Genomic DNA, 9,061 nt, shown 5'->3' with positions numbered 1-9,061 from the left:
GGGCATTTGCCCCCCACTTCATCCCTATATATATATATATATAAAATAAAAAATTTAGTCCAAAAAGAAAGGTTAAGGTGCAAAAATACCCCTAATGTTTTGGGTCAGGAGTAATTTTACCCCTATCGTCTAAAATTGTGCAATTCTATCCCTAATGTTGGAAGCCAAGCAGTTTTACCCCTAACGTTAATAAATTTGGTCAATTTGAGAAATAATTCATCAAACTGTCTTCTTGGTCATGAATATTGTTATCTACACTTCACACATGCGTTATTTTATCAGTAACAAATCACAAACATATGTTGGGATGTGAAAAAAATAAGAAAAAAATATTAAAAAAAAATGGAGGGTATGGTTTTGGAGATAAGAATGAAGCAGGAAATGATATTTTGGAATTCTCATCAGCCTAAGACTTGAGTATCATGAACACATGGTTTATGAAGAGAACATCCCACTTAGTGACTTATCAGAGTGGCGGTAATGCGAGCCAAATTGACTTCTTCTTAGTAAGGAGTGCTTGGAGAAAGAGTTATATTGATTGTAAGGTGATCCCTGGTGAGAGTACGACAACCCAACATAGAGTAGTGGTGCTAGATTTTCGAAGTAGGAAATGTATAAGAAAACAAACACCACAAGTAGAGACTAAGATTAAGTGGTGGAAATTACAAGGGGAGAATCAACAAAAATTTGTGGATGAGATGACCAAAAAAGATATTTGGACTTGCAATATGGATTCAGATATAGATTCGATATGGAATAAGATGGAGCATAATATAAGGGAAGTAGCGAAGGAAGTTCTAGGGGAATCTAAAGGTAGCATGCCACCGGGTAAGGACACATCTTGGTGGACAGAAGAAGTACGACAAGCAGTAAAGAGTAAGAGAGAATCCTATAAACTATTGGGGAAATGTAGGAGTGACGAGAACTACGAAAAATACAAAGAGGCTAAAAGGGAAGTAAAGAAGGTCATACGAGATGCTAGAGCAAGGTGAATCGGGATCTGTATACAAGATTGGATACGAAAGAAGGGGAAAGAGACATATATAGAATTGCTCGGATGAGAGATAGGAAGACGCGAGATCTCGGAAAAGTTAAATGTGTGAAGGATGTGGACCAGAAAGTCCTAGTTGGAGATAAGGATATCAAGGAACGATGGAGGTCCTATTTTGATGGCTTATTTAATGGAGATCGCCAACAAGATGTTGGAGATATAAGTATCCATCACGATATGATAAATCATGAATGCCTGCGGAGAATTCAAAAGGGTGAAGTCAAAATGGCATTAAGTAAGATGAAGTTGAAGAAAACAGTAGGACCTGATGGCATCCCTATTGAGATTTGGAGATGTTTGGGAGAAAGAGGAATCGAATGGTTGACGACGTTCTTCAACAAGATGTGGAGAAACAATAAGATGCCATCAGAATGGAGGAAAAGTACCTTAATCCCTTTGTATAAGAACAAAGGCGATGTCCAAGATTGTGCCAACTATCGGGGAATCAAATTAATGAGTCACACTATGAAACTCTAGGAGCGAGTGATCGAACAAAGGCTAAGGAGGACGGTGAAGATCTCGGAAAACCAGTTTGGCTTTATGCCGGGAAGATCAACTATGGAAGCCATCCATCTAATGAGACAATTAATGGAGCACTATCGAAATAAGAAGAAAGACTTGCATATGGTTTTCATTGACTTGGAGAAAGCATATGATAAGGTACCAAGGGAAGTACTTTGGTGGGCCTTGATAAGGAAAGGCATTTCGCGGAAATATATTGACATCATAAAGGACATGTACGAGGGAGTATGCACGAGTGTACGTACTAGTGTTGGGAAGACTGAAGAGTTTCCTATTACGATTGGAGTGCATCAAGGTTCCGCACTAAGCCCATTTCTTTTTGCCATCGTTATGGATGAACTAACAAGTTCACTTCAAGATGGTATACCATGGTGCATGCTGTTTGCAGATGATATTGTGTTGGTTGATGAGACGAAAGAAGGAGTGGAGAGGAAGTTGGAACTATGGAGACAAACTCTAGAATCTAGAGGCTTTAAGTTGAGTCGAAGTAAGACAGAATATTTGGAGTGTAAGTTTAGCAGACATTGGAGTAGGGAGGCAGGGACAATCACCCTAGATGGGAGAGTTGTTCAGGCCTCGGATTGCTTCCGGTATTTAGGATCTATTATCCAAACGGATGGAGAAGTAGATGGAGATGTTGCTCATAGGATTAAAGCTGGTTGGTCGAAGTGGAAGAGTGCTACGGGTTTCCTTTGTGATCCCGACATGCCTAATAGATTGAAGGGAAAATTCTACCGGACGGCAATTAGACCAGCATTGTTATATGGTACGGAGTGTTGGGCAGTGAAACACTGCCACATCCATAAGATGTCGGTGGCAGAGATGCGTATGTTGAGATGGATGTGTGGTCATACGAGAAAGGACCGGGTGCGTAATGAAATAATTAGGACAAAAGTAGGGGTCACATCTATTGAGAATAAAATGAGAGAAAACCGACTAAGGTGGTTTGGCCATGTGAGACGTAGAGCGCTTGATGCGCCGGTTAGGAGAACCGAAGAGTGGCAAATGGATGTAGTGGTGAGGGGTAGGGGAAGACCTAAGAAAACTTGGAGGGGGGGGTGATCGAGAGTGATATGAGTTTACTGGGAATTGAGGAAAATATGGTAGTGGATAGGACGGAGTGGAGGGAGCGAATCTGTGTCGCTGACACGACTTGATTTTCACGGTTTTATATGATGGTTCATGTTAGCCGACCCCGAATCATTTCGGGACTAAGGCTTTGTTGTTGTTGTACGAATTAGATAAAAAGATTTCAAAAAATTCACCGAATTTATAAATATTAATCTCCAATTTTATTATTAAATTACAAAAAATATTATATCATTTTTTTAGAACAAATTGATATGCAATTGGTGCAAAAAAAAAAAATGATTGTAAGTTATAATAGTGTCTGAAATTGATCCAATTTATCAACGTTAGGGGTAAAATTGCTCCTGACCCAAAACTTTAAGGGTATTTTTACTCTTGGCTACAAACGTTAGTCTAAAAAATTGAGTTTTACCCCATCCCTCAAATCTTGTATCCGCCATTGATGATAATAATTTAGAGATAAAATTACTAAATTAGAATCATAAAAGGAATAAGAAACTAGAATTCTAATTAGAAAAGGAAAACCAAAAAAATATTAATTAATTCAAAATTAACCCTAATTCGCAATTTTAAAGTCATAAACAATCAAGTTTGGTCAAAGATAGTGGGATCTATAGAAAAGCTAGGGGTTTTGATTGTTGGCCCATTTCTAATAATCAAAATAAAGTTTAAAAACACAAATTTGATACCTTAAAAAAATTAGCAGAATTTACCAAATTGCTCGATCTTCGACCGTATCATTAATTAACTAATTTCTAACCAAGCGATTGTCAAGGTTCATAGCTCCATTACAAAAGATTTTACTAGTCTTGCAATAGCGAGTAAAAGTAAATCAACTCAAGGAATTGAGAATTTTTATTTTTATTTACGTTGAAATATTTTGGTTACAAGAATGAAAATACCCAAAAGCTGAAAATTACAAAAGAAACTAAATAATTCTATAGACAAATTGTACTTAACAAACTTATAACTTGAATGCTTAAGTGAATTAAGAACTTAAGAACTTGAAAATTCGTGTGTGATGAAATCTACAAGAACTTGAATATGTTTGTGGAAATTGCTAGAATCTTGGATCGAAACTTGAATTAGTAAATTAGTAACTTTGAATCGGAATATGAGGAAGCTTGAAGAATAAATGAAGGAGAAAGTTTGAGGGAAATGAAGCAAGAATAAGAAGATAGGTGGGATTGGAGAAGAGTTTCGGTTTTGGGATTTTGATACATTGTTGTGTTATTAGTCTTCAAGTGAAAAATAAAGCTTTTTTCTATAGTTGTAACCGACACAAATTCGTTAGAAGCAGAGCCTTCAAATACTCCGCTTTGGTTATAAATTTTATGGCACGTCCTCCTCGTCTTGGGGAATTGGGATTTTACTTCAGAACATGTGTTGGAATTGGTTAAGGCTCTTAAAAAATTAATTTCCGAAGAGACGCATTTTTCTTGCTACTGGCACAAATACAGGAGGTTTGGCCAAAAGTAGGGGTTACATCTATTGAGAATAAAATGGGGAAAACCGACTAAGGTGGTTTGGCCATGTAAGACGAAGAGCGCTTGATGCACCGGTTAGAAGGAATGAAGAGTGTTAAATGGATGTAATAGTGAGGGGTAGGGGAAGAACTAAGCAAACTTGGAAGAGGGTGATGGAGAGTGACATGTGTTTATTGGGGATTGGAGAAAATATGGTAATGGATAGGACGGAGTGGAGAGAGAGAATTTATATCGGTGACACGACTTGATTTCACGGTTTTATGATGGTTCATGTTAGCCGACCCCATTCGGGACTAAGGCTTTGTTGTTGTTATATGAAAGATCAATGGCTCAATGTGTATAAATGAAAGATCAGAAACCTAATGCACCAAACGATGAAAGATCAGGGACCTTAGAATGCTTTTTGCCTATAAAGAATATTGTAAAATATCTTATAACATGACTTAGATACGCACTACACATTAGGGGTGTTCAAATTTGGATTGGATGGGTTATAGTATAATTTTAACCCAACCCATGTAATGAACTTTTTTTTTTAAATGGGTTGGGTTATAGTGAATTATGATGGGTTGTATGAATTTTTTAAGTGGGTTAGATGGGTTGGGTTATAGTGGGGTTGATGGGTTATTGTATATTCATACGTAACAATTCAACTCCATTTTTTTTATTGTGCTGATTTTTTTTAAAGATGCTGCTTTATTTTTTATAATAATAATAATAAGTAAACCTCAAAATCATAGTTAAAGGTAGGGGTGTTCAATGGTCGGTTCGGTCTGAAAACCGAACCGAACTAAAATAACCGAATACCACCTAAAATGAAAACCGAACCTAACTGAATAATATTAACAAATCGAACCAATTCGAATATTTCGATTCGGTTCGGTTCGGTCCTCTGAAGTTCAAGTACACTGTTAGATATATTTTACTGAAGTTCAAATTCCCAAGTATTATATATTTTATGCAGCCAAATTTGTCTCATATGTATCATAAAATTGAATGAATTAATATTTGGATTGAGTAGTATCTGATGAATGAGGCTTCCAATAGATCGAAAACCGAACCAAAAAACTAAGATACATGGATTTAGTCGGTTATTTTGGTTCGATTCGGTTTTTGAACACCCATAATTAAAGGTAATAAATCAATATATCTATAATTATACTAAATCTGTAACTAATATAGCTGATGTGTCTGTTTCTAAAGAGCTTATATGCTGATGTGTCATTTTTATTGTATCACTGATTAAAACTTTTTAATTATTTAATTATACCTATCACGTTTATCTATAAACTAATGCACAGTTGCACATTCAAAGAGAAACCTCTTCTATCACGTTTATCTCTCCCACGTTGTCCATCTTAACTGCCTTTTCACGTTATACCTCTTCTCTCAGTATTCACTTCCTCTCTCTCATTCTCCGATACACAAAATGGCGAAGGACTTCATGGGGCGCCCATGGTTTCTAGGGTTCTCTCCTACTCTCCTGGCCCAGTGACATTTTAATTTCTTCTCTTTCTTTTGTTGATTCTCGATTTGAATTTAGGAGTTTCATGATTGATTTATAGTTTACGAGTTTTGACAGAGTGTGAGTTCTTCCACGAAGATCGGTGATTCGGGGTGTTTGGTGAAGAATGGGGCCAGTACTTCAGGTAAGCCTTAAATTTTGGTTTGATTTATGTTTCCTCACTGTTATTGTTTTGTTCTCTTCTTCGTTTCCAATTAATTTTGTTATTTATAGATTTTGAATTCCATTCAGTTTCGACCTAATCGAATTCCGGGATTCGTTAACTTACTAGAAATTGAAGGATGATTTCAGGTATTTTTATGGATTTGATCGTGCTTTACTCTTTCATTTGATTTTGGGATACATAGTGATTTCTATTTGATAATCTTTCTTCTTTACAATCGAATTTTCTCTATTTGTTCTTTATGTGGCTGTATCAGTATCCGTGTGCTTTAATGAAGGAAGTATTCACCTACTCACTTATATTTTGAGAGGTCTTTGAGAACATATTGGATGGAACTTGCATACAGGTAAAATCCAGCTTTTTTTTTTTGCTTAATGGATAAACTCTGATAAGATCTTTTAATTGGAAGAAGTGTTATCTGCATATCATGTAATGTTCACCGATTCGTTGTCTGGTTTCTTTCTAATCTCCATCCCTTTTGCTATGTAGCCAAAATCAAAGTCCTTTAGGCTATTGTTTCATGCCATTTCTTAAGATATTCTATATAGGAACTATTGGTTTTGTTGGTGTACTTAACTTTGTGAACTTTTATTTGATATCTTTTTAGAGTTTCAAATGCTTTATCTTTGTGGTTGCAGAAACTTCAAAAGGAAGTCTAAATTTCATAAACTAAAAAGTATATATGATTAGTAGAAAGTATAATCATGATTCTCTTAAACTGAAATTGTAAATGGCAATGAACGTTCAACTATTTAGCTGGTATCAAATCATACTCATATATACTATTGAGGCTGATTTCATTTGATATTTAGCAAATGATTATGACAGTAATTTTATTTGTAGGAAAAGATAAGTGTGGGAGTGACTTATTTATTTTAATGTTTTTTATGAATTCGCAAATTTTATTGTAGTGTGAGATGTTTTCTTATTTATGGTCATGTTTTGGGTAACTTTCGCAGCACATGTTTATCATTAGTTTATGTTTTTCATTTGAATTGTTCTGCAATTGAAGCAGCAAGGAAGAAGTAAGTAGACTATTGTATTTCTTTATTTTGTTCTGTCTTGGTTTTCCTCAATTAATTTTAATTTTAGATCTGTACGAGTGATAACAAAAGTTCAAATAGCTTTATGATATGTTTTGGTAAAGGAAAAAACAAGCATCAAGGTTTCATGTGATTGAATTAATTAGTTTGTAGATATCAGGTTTAAAAAATTAAGACAGATTTTAAATGTTTATCCAGCCTTTATTGGATTCTTTATTTTAGTATTCTTTATTGTTATATGATAGTATAGGTTTCATAATCGAACTTAGTGCATTATTTTTTGACAAAGGCATTTCAATCAATTTTACTTCATTGTGTTCCAGTTGGTTTAATTATAATTATTAGGCGTAATATATATCCAGCCTTTAGGTTGTCCAAAAACTGAACTTCAAAACATTACAACTAACTCTCTACTATCACACACTGCCACATGGTATTTGAGGGTTATTTGTTTCAAATAAGAAAATCGACGAGATTAGTTGTAATATTTTGAAATTTAAGGATAAGTTATAGTTTTTGAACAACTTGGAAGACTGGAAATGTATTAGGCCTAATTATTAACTTACTCTTAAATCGATTTGAATCTCTTTTATCCAATTTTAAAGTACAAATAGAAAATGCAAATTCCTTTGCTTATTTCATTCTGTCAAGTAAATGATTTGTGTTTTACTCTGTTATCAGTTTGTATGGAAATTTTTCCGTTATCAGTTTTTCCCCTAAGTTTTTCTTAGCTTGAAGGGGTTTTCATTAGATTATCATCTTTTAATTTCGTAAGGTTTTTCTTTTCTTATATTTTTCTTTTCATTTTTAAAGGTGTTGTAGACACATTTCAACATAAGATGACTTGAAGACAATTGATGGGAGCAGAAAAACTGAAAACCTTCACGTTGTCAACCATTTTAGTATTGAAGTGATTATTTTAGTGATGTTAATCAACTATGTTTTATTGTATTGGCGTGAATATTCTACATTACATGGAATATGCAATAACTTTTTAGATAATTTGTCAATTTAAAATATTCTTCAATCTATCAATTGTGAAATATATTTGTATACTATTTATAAACTATACTGAAAAACAGAAATATAATTAAATTTAAAAATATAGTAATATTATATTTTGTAATACTATTTTGTAATATAATTAAATTTAAAAATATAATCATAATATTTTGTAATACTATTCCTTTGAGATATTTCAATTGTTTTGAACACAATTCAATTAATTCACACATGTTTGTGTGTAAAACAATTAATCAATCAATTATTTATTTTCATCCAACCCAAGTAACGTTTAAAGCATGTAAACCATTGAAATTTTTATCTTTTCATTGTTTGTACATCATTTTAAACAATAATACTATTAATTGATTATTTCATTGAATTAAAAAAAAATCCAATATAGTTTGTATTGAATTAAAAAAAAACTCCAATATAGTTTGTGAATAATATATGGATATGTATTTCAATTTTATATTAAAAATATTTTAATATTTGGTAAATTATGAAAAAGAATCTTACCGTGCAAAGCACGAGTCTCTTGCTAGTATATTAATATCAAAATACATACCGATGAAAAATATAAAAAAATTAAAAGCCAAATCAATCAAACCATTGACGAATCTTGTTCCACGACCATGGGTGATCTTGCCTTTTCGAACTTCGAAAAGTAATTAAAATCAAAATTAATTAATAACAAACAAAAACAATGATGAAAAATAAAAAATAAAAAATATGGGATAAATTATTACCTATCTCGAGACTTAAATTAATTAATAACTCTAAACATGGTGTCAATGGAGGTGTCGATTCCGACAGTGGCGTTCGACGAGCGAAGACGGTGGTCCGACCAAGAGGCTTTAAGGCGGTGGAGGAATTTGAATGGAAGATGTTGAATGGGTAGGGTTTAGTTAATGAAAGAAGAAGTTAATTGGATGGGTATTAGGTTTTTCACAAATGAATGCTATCTTTTTTTTTTAGTTGGGTTGGTGGGTTAATTAGGTGGGTTATTATAACCCAACCCATGTAAGTCAAATAATTTTTTTTTGTAACTCATCCAACCCATGGAACCCACATATAACCCATCTATATATATTCTATGGGTTGGATGGGTGGAGAATGGATGAGTTATAATAACCCACCCATATTTGAACACCCCTACTACACATTACCAAAAATGCA

At 33.6% G+C, this 9,061-nt stretch overlaps 1 long non-coding RNA gene across 2 annotated transcripts; it reads left to right on the top strand.

Moving 5' to 3' along the window:
• The first annotated feature begins 5,464 nt into the window (after nt 1-5,464).
• LOC136230965 (uncharacterized) lies at nt 5,465-7,942 on the top strand. 2 transcript variants are annotated; one of them, XR_010689630.1, is made up of 4 exons: nt 5,465-5,798; nt 5,888-5,965; nt 6,094-6,183; nt 7,694-7,942. It is a non-coding gene; the product is annotated as an uncharacterized lncRNA (long non-coding RNA). The 2 variants fall into 2 exon arrangements; XR_010689629.1 differs by having other exon boundaries at nt 5,906-5,965; nt 7,694-7,938.
• Nucleotides 7,943-9,061: the final 1,119 nt, after the last annotated feature.

The sequence above is a fragment of the Euphorbia lathyris genome, chromosome 5, assembly GCF_963576675.1.
Source record: "Euphorbia lathyris chromosome 5, ddEupLath1.1, whole genome shotgun sequence".
In the NCBI taxonomy this organism is placed as follows: Eukaryota; Viridiplantae; Streptophyta; class Magnoliopsida; order Malpighiales; family Euphorbiaceae; genus Euphorbia; species Euphorbia lathyris.
The sequence above is the reverse complement of the archived record's forward strand: the minus strand, read 5'-3'. Positions and strand labels throughout refer to the sequence as shown.